The 13,831-nt window shown below is 41.7% G+C and overlaps 1 protein-coding gene across 3 annotated transcripts in view; it reads left to right on the top strand.

The window, feature by feature from the left end:
- LOC121557196 (uncharacterized protein KIAA1522 homolog) overlaps positions 1-13,831 on the top strand; it is a 107,240-nt gene that overhangs the window by 32,199 nt on the left and 61,210 nt on the right. The gene's annotated exons all lie outside the window — the stretch shown is intronic.

Below are 13,831 nucleotides of genomic sequence, written 5' to 3'. Positions count from 1 at the left end.
TTTTTGCAGTATTATATTTTTGCAGGATGCATGTTTTGGAATATTTGTATTCTGTACAGGCTTCCTTCTTTTCACTCTGTCATTTCGGTTAGTATTGTGGAGTAACTACAATGTTGTTGATCCATCCTCAGTTTTCTCAAATCACAACCATTAAATACTGTAACTGTTTTAAAATCACCATTGGCCTCATGGTGAAATCCCTGAGCAGTTTCTTTCCTCCCTGGTAACTGAGTTGGGTAGGATGCCTGTATCGTTGTAGTGACTGAGTGTATTGATACACCATCCAAAATGTAATCACCATGTTCAAAAGGATATTCATCGTCTGTTATTTTTATTAAATAATAATCTACCAACATCTACCAATCGGTGCTCTTCTTTGCAAGGCATTGAAAAACCTCCCTGGTCTTTGTGGTTGAATCTGTGCTTGAAATTCAGTGCTCGATTGAGGGACCTTACAAATAATTGTATGTGTGGGGTACAGAAATGGGTAGTAATTAAAAAATAATGTTAACCACTATTATTGGACACGGAATGAGTCCATGCAACTTATTATGCAATTTGTTAAGCACATTTTTACTCCTGAACTTATTAAGGCTTGCCATGACAAAGGGGTTGAATCCTTATTGACTCAAGACATTTCAGCATGAATGTTTTATTAATTTCTAAAAATGTTCTATAAGCAAAATTCCACTTTAACATGATGGTTTATTGTGTGTAGATCAGTGACACGAAATCTAAATTTAATCAATTTTGAATTAAGGCTGTAACACAACAAAATGTGGAAAAAGTCAAGGGGTGTGAATACTGTCTGGGATCAGTGGTTAGAATTTAATATAGTGTAATAAAGGCCTCAGTGTTAGTCTGTAATGTAATGGGGTTCAGTGTTAGTCTGTAATGTAATGGGCTTCAGTGTTAGTCTGTAATGTAATGGGGTTCAGTGTTTGTCTGTAATTTAATGGGGTTCAGTGTTAGTCTGTAATGTAATAGGGTTCAGTGTTAGTCTGTAATGTAATGGGGTTCAGTGTTAGTCTGTAATGTAATGGGGTTCAGTGTTAGTCTGTAATGTAATAGGGTTCAGTGTTAGTTTGTAATGTAATGGGCTTCAGTGTTAGTCTGTAATGTAATGGGGTTCAGTGTTAGTCTGTAATGTAATGGGGTTCAGTGTTAGTCTGTAATGTAATGGGGTTCCCAACACTCTATCCATGCACTGATAATGCATCCTGTGATTGGTCAGATACTCCTAGTTAGCCCAGCACTGGCCCGTCGGGTCTGTTGCGTGCTGTTTCAAGCCTGTACGTATCATCCAAGCCTGGACTGTGTTGTTTCCAGCGTCAGAGTGTGGGTGGGCAGACGTGCATGGGATGACTGATTACAAAGTCAGTTGTCACTGTTGTTATCATTGCAGTATGTGCTAGAGTAGCAGTATTCTATGTAGTTCTCATTCCTGTTATTATAATGTTACTACTGATATAGTCTGCAGTGATTAGTCACTTTCTGCTACCTCCTGTTTCCTATATATTTATATACAGTCCTTGCTCTTGTGTGTTGCTGTGCAATAGCCTATTATCTGCATGCTATTCAGTTCTTGCTATATTGCTTACTGTCCTATTGACATGCTAGTCATTCATCTGGTGTTACTATGGAATACAGGGTTATTAGGTCATTATTAGATACCGTCCTTGTTGTATTCCAAAACCCATTCTGTCCTACTCTGCAAATATCTATTCAGGCCAGTGTATTTATCTCCTGAATACCAGATTAATTATCTCCCTGTTTCTGTCCATTACAGAACCGTCCCCATGTTCAGATTAATTATCTCCCTGTATCTGTCCATTACAGAACCGTCCCCATGTTCAGATTAATGACCTCTCTGTTTCTGTCCATTACAGAACAGTCCCCATGTTCAAATTAATTATCTCCCCGTTTCTGTCCATTACAGAACAGTCCCCATGTTCAGATGAATTATCTCCTTGTTTTTGTCAATTACAGAGATTAATTATCTCCCTGTTTCTGTCCATTACAGAGCCGTCCCCATGTTCAGATTTATTATCTCCCTATTTATGTCCATTACAGAACCGTCCCCATGTTCCGATTAATTATCTCCCTGTCCATTACAGAACCGTCCCCATGTTCAGATTTATTATCTCCCTATTTATGTCCATTACAGAACCGTCCCCATGTTCAGATTAATTATCTCCCTGTTTCTGTCCATTACAGAACCGTCCCCATGTTCCGATTAATTATCTCCCTGTTTCTGTCCATTACAGAACCGTCCCCATGTTCCGATTAATTATCTCCCTGTCCATTAAAGAACCGTCCCCATGTTCAGATAAATTATCTCCCTGTTTCTGTCCATTACAGAACCCTCCCCTGTTCAGATGAATTATCTCCCTGTTTCTGTCCATTACAGAACCGTCCCCATGTTCCGATTAATTATCTCCCTGTTTCTGTCCATTACAGAACCGTCCCCATGTTCCGATTAATTATCTCCCTGTTTCTGTCCATTACAGAACCGTCCACATGTTCAGATTAATTATCTCCCTGTTTCTGTCCATTACAGAACCGTCCCCATGTTCAGATTAATTATCTCCCTGTTTCTGTCCATTACAGAACCGTCCCCATGTTCAGATGAATTATCTCCCTGTTTCTGTCCATTACAGAACCGTCCCCATGTTCCGATTAATTATCTCAGTTTCTGTCCATTACAGAACCGTCCCCATGATCAGATTAATTATCTCAGTTTCTGTCCATTACATAACCGTCCCCATGATCAGATTAATTATCCCCCTGTTTCTGTCCATTACAGAACCGTCCCCATGATCAGATTAATTATCTCCCTGTTTCTGTCCATTACAGAACCGTCCCCATGTTCAGATGAATTATCTCCCTGTTTTTGTCCATTACAGAGATTAATTATCTCCCTGTTTCTGTCCATTACAGAACCGTCCCCATGTTCCGATTAATTATCTCCCTGTTTTTGTCCATTACAGAGATTAATTATCTCCCTGTTTCTGTCCATTACAGAACCGTCCCCATGTTCAGATTAATTATCTCCCTGTTTCTGTCCATTACAGAACCGTCCCCATGTTCAGATTAATTATCTCAGTTTCTGTCCATTACAGAACCGTCCCCATGTTCAGATTAATTATCTCCTTGTTTCTGTCCATTACAAAACCATCCCCATGTTCAGATAAATTATCTCCCTGTTTCTGTCCATTACAGAACCGTCCCCATGTTCAGATTAATTATCTCCCTGTTTCTGTCCATTACAGAACCGTCCCCATGTTCAGATTAATTATCTCAGTTTCTGTCCATTACAGAACCGTCCCCAAGTTCAGATTAATTATCTCCTTGTTTCTGTCCATTACAAAACCATCCCCATGTTCAGATAAATTATCTCCCTGTTTCTGTCCATTACAGAACCGTCCCCATGTTCAGATGAATTATCTCAGTTTCTGTCCATTACAGAACCGTCCCCATGTTCAGATTAATTATCTCAGTTTCTGTCCATTACAGAACCGTCCCCATGATCAGATTAATTATCCGCCTGTTTCTGTCCATTACAGAACCGTCCCCATGTTCAGTTGAATTATCTCCCTGTTTCTGTCCATTACAGAACCGTCCCCATGTTCGGATGAATTATCTCCCTGTTTCTGTCCATTACAGAACCGTCCCCATGTTCAGATGAATTATCTCCCTGTTTCTGTCGATTACAGAACCGTCCCTATGTTCATATGAATTATCTCCCTGTTTCTGTCCATTACAGAACCGTCCCCATGTTCAGATGAATTATCTCCCTGTTTCTGTCCATTACAGAACCGTCCCCATGTTCAGATGAATCATCTCCCCGTTTCTGTCCATTACAGAAATGTCCCCATTTTCAGATGAATTATCTCCCTGTTTCTGTCCATTACAGAACCGTCCCCATGTTCAGATTAATTATCTACCTGTTTCTGTCGATTACAGAACCGTCCCTATGTTCATATGAATTATCTCCCTGTTTCTGTCCATTACAGAACCGTCCCCATGTTCAGATGAATTATCTCCCTGTTTCTGTCCATTACAGAACCGTCCCCATGTTCAGATGAATCATCTCCCCGTTTCTGTCCATTACAGAAATGTCCCCATTTTCAGATGAATTATCTCCCTGTTTCTGTCCATTACAGAACCGTCCCCATGTTCAGATTAATTATCTACCTGTTTCTGTCCATTACAGAACCGTCCCCATGTTCAGATTAATTATCTCCCTGTTTCTGTCCATGACAGAACCGTCCCCATGTTCAGATGAATCATCTCCCCGTTTCTGACCATTACAGAACCGTCCCCATGTTCAGATTAATTATCTACCTGTTTCTGTCCATTACAGAACCGTCCCCATGTTCAGATTAATTATCTCGCTGTTTCTGTCCATGACAGAACCGTCCCCATGTTCAGATGAATCATCTCCCCATTTCTGTCCATTACAGAACCGTCCCCATGTTCTGATTAATTATCTCCCCGTTTCTGTCCATTACAGAAATGTCCCCATTTTCAGATGAATTATCTCCATGTTTCTGTCCATTACAGAACCGTCCCCATTTTCAGATGAATTATCTCCCTATTTCTGTCCATTACAGAACCGTCCCCATGTTCTGATTAATTATCTCCCTGTTTCTGTCCATTACAGAACCGTCCCCATGTTCAGATTAATTATCTCCCTGTTTCTGTCCATTACAGAACCGTCCCCATGTTCAGATTAATTATCTCCCTGTTTCTGTCCATTACAGAACCGTCCCCATGTTCAGATTAATTATCTCCCTGTTTCTGTCCATTACAGAACCGTCCCCCATGTTCAGATTAATTATCTCCCTGTTTCTGTCCATTACAGAACCGTCCCCCATGTTCAGATTAATTATCTCCCTGTTTCTGTCCATTACAGAACCGTCCCCATGTTCTGATTAATTATCTCCCTGTTTCTGTCCATTACAGAACCGTCCCCATGTTCAGATTAATTATCTCCCTGTTTCTGTCCATTACAGAACTTTCCCCATGTTCAGATTAATTATCTCCCTGTTTCTGTCCATTACAGAACCGTCCCCATGTTCAGATTAATTAGCTCCCTGTTTCTGTCCATTACAGAACCGTCCCCATGTTCAGATTAATTATCTCCCTGTTTCTGTCCATTACAGAACCGTCCCCATGTTCAGATTAATTATCTCCCTGTTTCTGACCATTACAGAACCGTCCCCATGTTCAGATTAATTATCTCCCTGTTTCTGTCCATTACAGACCCGTCCGTCCTATGTTCAGATTAATTATCTCCCTGTTTCTGTCCATTACAGAACCGTCCCCATGTTCAGATTAATTATCTCCCTGTTTCTGTCCATTACAGAACCGTCCCCATGTTCAGATTAATTATCTCCCTGTTTCTGTCCATTACAGAACCGTCCCCCATGTTCAGATTAATTATCTCCCTGTTTCTGTCCATTACAGAACCGTCCCTATGTTCAGATTAATTATCTCCCTGTTTCTGTCCATTACAGAACCGTCCCCATGTTCAGATTAATTATCTCCCTGTTTCTGTCCATTACAGAACCGTCCCCATGTTCAGATTAATTATCTCCCTGTTTCTGTCCATTACAGAACCGTCCCCATGTTCAGATTAATTATCTCCCTGTTTCTGTCCATTACAGAACCGTCCCCATGTTCAGATTAATTATCTCCCTGTTTCTGTCCATTACAGAACCGTCCCCATGTTCAGATTAATTATCTCCCTGTTTCTGTCCATTACAGAACCGTCCCCATGTTCAGATTAATTATCTCTCTGTTTCTGTCCATTACAGAACCGTCCCCATGTTCAGATTAATTATCTCCCTGTTTCTGTCCATTACAGACCCGTCCCCATGTTCAGATTAATTATCTCCCTGTTTCTGTCCATTACAGAACCGTCCCCATGTTCAGATTAATTATCTCCCTGTTTCTGTCCATTACAGAACCGTCCCCCATGTTCAGATTAATTATCTCCCTGTTTCTGTCCATTACAGAACCGTCCCCATGTTCAGATTAATTATCTCTCTGTTTCTGTCCATTACAGAACCGTCCCCATGTTCAGATTAATATCTCCCTGTTTCTGTCCATTACAGAACTGTCCCCATGTTCAGATTAATTATCTCTCTGTTTCTGTCCATTACAGAACCGTCCCCATGTTCAGATTAATATCTCCCTGTTTCTGTCCATTACAGAACCGTCCCCATGTTCAGATTAATTATCTCCCTGTTTCTGTCCATTACAGAACAGTCCCCATGTTCTGATTAATTATCTCCCTGTTTCTGTCCATTACAGAACCGTCCCCATGTTCAGATTAATTATCTCCCTGTTTCTGTCCATTACAGAACCGTCCCCATGTTCAGATTAATTATCTCCCTGTTTCTGTCCATTACAGAACCGTCCCCATGTTCAGATTAATTTTCTTCCTGTTTCTGTCCATTACAGAACCGTCCCCATGTTCAGATTAATTATCTCCCTGTTTCTGTCCATTACAGAACCGTCCCCATGTTCAGATTAATTAGCTCCCTGTTTCTGTCCATTACAGAACCGTCCCCCATGTTCAGATTAATTATCTCCCTGTTTCTGTCCATTACAGAACCGTCCCCCATGTTCAGATTAATTATCTCCCTGTTTCTGTCCATTACAGAACCGTCCTCATGTTCAGATTAATTATCTCCCTGTTTCTGTCCATTACAGAACCGTCCCCATGTTCAGATTAATTATCTCCCTGTTTCTGTCCATTACAGAACCGTCCTCATGTTCAGATTTATTATCTCCCTGTTTCTGTCCATTACAGAACATTCCCCATGTTCAGATTAATTATCTCCCTGTTTCTGTCCATTACAGAACCGTCCCCATGTTCAGATTAATTATCTCCCTGTTTCTGTCCATTACAGAACCGTCCCCATGTTCAGATTAATTATCTCCCTGTTTCTGTCCATTACAGAACCGTCCCCATGTTCAGATTAATTATCTCCCTGTTTCTGTCCATTACAGAACATTCCCCATGTTCAGATGAATTATCTCCCTGTTTCTGTCCATTACAGAACCGTCCCCATGTTCAGATGAATTATCTCCCTGTTTCTGTCCATTACAGAACAGTCCCCATGTTCTGATTAATTATCTCCCTGTTTCTGTCCATTACAGAACCGTCCCCATGTTCAGATTAATTATCTCCCTGTTTCTGTCCATTACAGAACCGTCCCCATGTTCAGATTAATTATCTCCCTGTTTCTGTCCATTAGAGAACCGTCCCCATGTTCAGATTAATTATCTCCCTGTTTCTGTCCATTACAGAACCGTCCCCATGTTCAGATTAATTATCTCCCTGTTTCTGTCCATTACAGAACCGTCCCCATGTTCAGATTAATTATCTCCCTGTTTCTGTCCATTACAGAACCGTCCCCATGTTCAGATTAATTATCTCCCTGTTTCTGTCCATTACAGAACCGTCCCCATGTTCAGATTAATTATCTCCCTGTTTCTGTCCATTACAGAACAGTCCCCATGTTCAGATTAATTATCTCCCTGTTTCTGTCCATGACAGAACCGTCCCCATGTTCAGATTAATTATCTCCCTGTTTCTGTCCATTACAGAACCGTCCCCATGTTCAGATTAATTATCTCCCTGTTTCTGTCCATTACAGAACCGTCCCCATGTTCAGATTAATTATCTCCCTGTTTCTGTCCATTACAGAACCGTCCCCATGTTCAGATTAATTATCTCCCTGTTTCTGTCCATTACAGAACCGTCCCCATGTTCAGATTAATTATCTCCCTGTTTCTGTCCATTACAGAACCGTCCCCATGTTCAGATTAATTATCTCCCTGTTTCTGTCCATTACAGAACCGTCCCCATGTTCAGATTAATTATCTCCCTGTTTCTGTCCATTACAGAACCGTCCCCATGTTCAGATGAATTATCTCCCTGTTTCTGTCCATTACAGAACCGTCCCCATGTTCAGATGAATTATCTCCCTGTTTCTGTCCATTACAGAACCGTCCCCATGTTCAGATGAATTATCTCCCTGTTTCTGTCCATTACAGAACCGTCCCCATGTTCAGATTAATTATCTCCCTGTTTCTGTCCATTACAGAACCGTCCCCATGTTCAGATTAATTATCTCCCTGTTTCTGTCCATTACAGAACCGTCCCCATGTTCAGATTAATTATCTCCCTGTTTCTGTCCATTACAGAACCGTCCCCATGTTCAGATTAATTATCTCCCTGTTTCTGTCCATTACAGAACCGTCCCCATGTTCAGATTAATTATCTCCCTGTTTCTGTCCATTACAGAACCGTCCCCATGTTCAGATTAATTATCTCTCTGTTTCTGTCCATTACAGAACAGTCCCCATGTTCAGATGAATTATCTCCCTGTTTCTGTCCATTAGAGAACCGTCCCCATGTTCAGATTAATTATCTCCCTGTTTCTGTCCATTACAGAACCGTCCCCATGTTCAGATTAATTATCTCCCTGTTTCTGTCCATTAGAGAACCGTCCCCATGTTCAGATTAATTATCTCCCTGTTTCTGTCCATTACAGAACCGTCCCCATGTTCAGATTAATTATCTCCCTGTTTCTGTCCATTACAGAACCGTCCCCATGTTCAGATTAATTATCTCCCTGTTTCTGTCCATTACAGAACCGTCCCCATGTTCAGATTAATTATCTCCCTGTTTCTGTCCATTACAGAACCGTCCCCATGTTCTTCCCCATGTTCATCTTCCTCTGTGTGTTTAATAGTTCCTGTGTTTGTTAACTCTTGTGCTGCTTTATTCCCCTCTGACCGGGGGCGGTGTGGGTGGGTCACAAACCAGTAAAATACGTAGAGCTAGGACAGACGCACATACACACACACATACACACACATACACACACACACACACACACACACACACACACACACACACACACACACACACACACACACACACACACACACACACACACACACACACACACACACACACACACACACACACACACACACACACACACACACACACACACACACACACACACACACACACACACACACACACACACACACACACACACACACACACACACACACACACACACAAGCAAACACCCGCAAACATGTACGTACGTACAGATGTGCAGGCACACATTCACTAACATTCTGTCAGTGACTGTGGTCTTTAGTGGACCGTTCTTAACAGGGCTTGGTCGATAGATGGTTTTCACTGTTAACCTCTGACATGTGACTTGGCAGTATCTCTATCAGTATACAGTTTTTTGTTTTATTTATCCTTTTATTTAACCAGAGAAGTCACATTGAGATTTTATTTATTCTCTTTTTCAAGTGATCCCTGGCCAAGTTGTTCATTCTCTACAGTGACGCACTGAATGTTTGGCTGCTAATGCTCAGTAAATCAAGATGTCCTCCCATGCGAATATATGAAATCCCCAAAGCTTTTATGGAGTACTGATTGCTTATAGATCTCAGTGAGGGCGGAGGTAATTTCTGCGCTCGATATCTTGAAATTAAATCCGCATGGAACCAGGACATAGTGCACAGAGCTTAGAGAGCTCATACTGCCAATAGTTCATTAGCCAAGCAGCTCCACAGGTCTGTCTGTCTGTCTGTCTGTCTGTCTGTCTGTCTGTCTGTCTGTCTGTCTGGGTGTCTGTCTGTCTGCTGGGTGTCTGTCTGTCTGCTGGGTGTCTGTCTGTCTGTCTGTCTGTCTGTCTGTCTGTCTGTCTGTCTGTCTGTCTGTCTGCTGGGTGTCTGTCTGTCTGCTGGGTGTCTGTCTGTCTGCTGGGTGTCTGTCTGTCTGTCTGTCTGTCTGTCTGTCTGTCTGTCTGTCTGTCTGTCTGTCTGTCTGTCTGTCTGTCTGTCTGCCTGTCTGTCTGCCTGTCTGTCTGTCTTGCTCCACTACTGGTAGTGAATGAGGCTGTATACTGTACACTCCAAGTAGTAAAGTAGTGAATTGTGATGTCTGTCCTCTCCAGTACAGTACAATAGTATTGTATTCATCACAGTGTATTTTAGTCCCAAATGGCACCCTATTCCCTATGGGTCCTGGTTAATAGTAGTGCACTACACAGGGAATAGGGTGTCATTCATCTCCAGTACATTGAGGTTGTGTGCAGTCAGTGATGAGGAACTTGTGACACTACACAACTAAATGATTTCCTTAGTCATGTACAGATCAGCCTAAATCAAGTCAAACCACGATGGAACTCCATGGGTTCTGTAATCATGCTCCATGGGTTCTGTAATCATGCTCCATGGGTTCTGTAATCATGCTCTATGGGTTCTGTAATCATGCTCTATGGGTTCTGTAATCAAGCTCCATGGGTTCTGTAATCTGTAATCAAGCTCCACATTGACGGGACTGCAGTGGAGAAGGTGGAAAGCACTCCACAAATGTCTTGTTAACAAACTATAGTTTGGCAAGTCGGTTAGGACATCTACTTTGTGCATGACACAAGTAATTTTTCCAACAATTGTTTACAGACAGATTATTTCACTTATAATTCACTGTATCACAATTACAGTGGGTCAGAAGTTTACATACACTAAGTTGACTGTGCCTTTAAACAGCTTGGAAAATTCCAGAAAATGATGTCATGGCTTTAGAAGCTTCTGATAGGCTAATTGACATCATTTGAGTCAATTGGGGGTGTACTTGTGGATGTATTTCAAGGCCTACCTTCAAACTCAGTGCCTCTTTGCTTGACATTATGGAAAAATCAAAAGAAATCAGCCAATAACTCAGAAAAATAATTGTAGACCTCCACAAGTCTGGCTCATCCTTGGGAGCAATTTCCAAACGTCTGAAGGTACCACGTTCATCTGTACAAACAACTGTACGCAAGTATAAACATCATGGGACCACGCCGCCGTCATACCGCTCAGGAAGGAGACGCGTTATGTCTCCTAGAGATGAACGTACTTTGGTGCGAAAAGTGCACATCAATCCCAGAACAACAGCAAAGGACCTTGTGAAGATGCTGGAGGAAAAAGGTACAAAAGTATCTATATCCACAGTAAAACGACTCCTATATCGACATAACCTGAAAGGCCGCTCAGCAAGGAAGAAGCCACACACACACACACACACACACGTACACATACAGTGCTGTGAAAAAGTAGTCCAAAAAGTTATACTTTTGACTAGGGGTGTAACGATTCGTTTTAACAACGATTCGATTTGTATCACGATTCGTGGTTGTCGATACGATTCAAGGACGATATTGGTTCATTTAGAACGATACGATCCGAAACGATTCAGCGACTTGAAATCGATTCAGTAACCTTTTAGCCAAAAATTCAACCAGTGTGACTGAAATAAATACCTGGATACTGGACAGTGCAGGTGAAGTTTCCTAGATTCCTGTTTCTTGTAAGGACCGCAATGGTGGCTTGATAATTTCTCGCTCGTCGGCTTCTCCTCTGTCGTTCGCCATGCTATGTTTTGTTGTCTTGGCGCCTTTGCGCTGCTGCTGGCGCGATGACGTCACGGATAGGCAGACTGAATCGAGTAATGTTTAAAGCCTTTATCATTAAAAGTGCTAAGAAAAAACATCCATATAAAGTCTGACGTGCTTAAATCCAATGGGTTATTTCCTAGTATCGATACAATCGATTTATTACATTTTAAAACGATGTTAGATCGATATATGTTGTCCAAAAGGCAAACTCGCCGAGCACAGATCGATGTAGTTGGATCATAGGAATATAAATCGATACATCGATGTAGTAGATGGATCGTTACACCCCTAGTTTTGACTCATCTGTCCATAGAACATTCTTCCAAGAGTCTTGATGATCATCCAGGTGCTTTTTTGTCAAACCTGAGTCAACGTTTTGGACGACACGGGTCCCATTATGTCTGCCGAAAACCAAACACTTCATTCCACAGTAAGAACCTCATACCCAACGGTCAAGCATTTTTTTATTTAACTAGGCAAGTCAGTTAAGAACAAAGTCTTATTTACAATGACGGCCTACACCGGCCAAACCCAGGCGACGCTGGGCCAATTGCGCGCCGCCCTATGGGACTCCCAATCACGGCCCGGTTGTGATACAGCCTGGAATCGAACCAGGGGGGTCTGTAGTGATGCCTCCGGCATTGAGCGTAAGGGGGCAATTACTTTTTCACACAGGGAAATTGGGTGTTGCATAACTTTGTTTATTAAGTATTTAATTGTTGTGTTATTTGTCCACTCAGGTTCCCTTTATCTAATATTAGGTTTTGGTTTAAGATCTGATAACATTCAGTATCAAAAATATGCAAAAAGAGAAAAATCTGAAAGAGGCACATATTTTTTCACAGCACTGTACACATATGCTCACACACACACACTCTCTCTCTCTCTCTCTCTCTCTCTCTCTCTTCACTTCTCTCTCTCTTTCTCTCACTCTCAATTACCTCTCTCCCCTCTCTCTCTCTCTCTCACTTACCTCTCTCACTCTCTCACTTACCTCTCTCTCTTTCTGTCTCTCTCTCTGGTTTCCAGTAAATGGATATAAAGTGCTCATCTGCTGATGCCATCCTTCCTCTGTGTATATGAATGAGTATGTGCTGCCCATCCCTAGAACACAGACATGGTCTGTTCATAGCTAATGTGTATGGCGTGATTCTGATAAGCAACACTCAAATGAACTTACAGTCCTGGATTTACCCTCAAAGCAGAGCCTCAGGACAAATTAAAAGTGGGTCTGAACTTCCTGATTTGGCCTCGTTTTTTAGCTTGGTCATTAAGAAATGCAGCGGCCATGACTCATGACTGAAGCCAAACAAGAGTTTTCTTGGTGGGGGGGCGGGTTAATGTGGGTGTCTCTTGTGTGCGTGTGCGTGTGTTTGCACGTGGCAAGCGTTTGTACATTCACTCTGCCAAAACAGTACAGAGTTACAGTCACTCACCCTTCTAGATAACTTGAAACAGTCTAACCAGGTCTTGAGTCTTGAAGTTGCCTAGGGTAGCTAGTCCTAGCCAACTTCTTTCGCCAATTAGCTTCAGCTGGCAAAATTTGGAAAGGCTCTCTCTGGGGCAATTTAGGGACCGTCAGTAAATTATACAATGTAAATGGCACAATATTTTCATGTTGCACATCTTTTAGTTGCCTCGTTAAATGCTTTCAATATTTGTATATGAATTTCTACAATTTATAGTTGGTTTGAGGTTTTTAAGTCAGAAATTTGGAGCTATTGACATTTAAATATTTTGTTGTACGTTGTGTAATTTACTGATGGTCCCTAACTAGCCCCATAGGGATATGGAATGTCAAACCAAATTGACCATGGGCATTACGATCGGGTCGAGTGCTGCACTCCGGATTGATGATTAGTTGGGTGCTAGAATAAATGTTTCTGAGTCATGTCGATGCCACATAGGGCGTTTTCAAAACGAAAATAGCTTTTTAGGTGCAGTTTCTCTTTAAGGACTTGGTGTTTCACCCTTTGCCCTGTCCTGTCCTCACTTCTCAATAAACACATGTGAGTCTGAGTCATGTTGACAAACACCTAACACATTTAAACCTACACCATGTGATAGCTTCTCCTGCTGTATCACTTTCTTCCTCTGATCTCAATAAGCATGCATCTCATGACTAGATGTATCCATGAGAAAAAAGCTGAAAAGAGATATGAGACGGTCTGTGCTTTAATTAATTTCTTAGAGTTTGTTGTTCCAGGAAAAAGAGCGTAGAGTTAGAAATTATAGAACAGACATTCCCATTCAAAGGGAACATTTCCATTTTATTTTCTTGTAATTCTATGGTTGAGGCCAGACAGTGGAATTCCGTGGTTCTGAGGTTTTCTTGGTGA

This window comes from Coregonus clupeaformis, chromosome 24, assembly GCF_020615455.1.
Source record: "Coregonus clupeaformis isolate EN_2021a chromosome 24, ASM2061545v1, whole genome shotgun sequence".
NCBI classification, from domain to species: domain Eukaryota; kingdom Metazoa; phylum Chordata; class Actinopteri; order Salmoniformes; family Salmonidae; genus Coregonus; species Coregonus clupeaformis.
The sequence above is the reverse complement of the archived record's forward strand: the minus strand, read 5'-3'. Positions and strand labels throughout refer to the sequence as shown.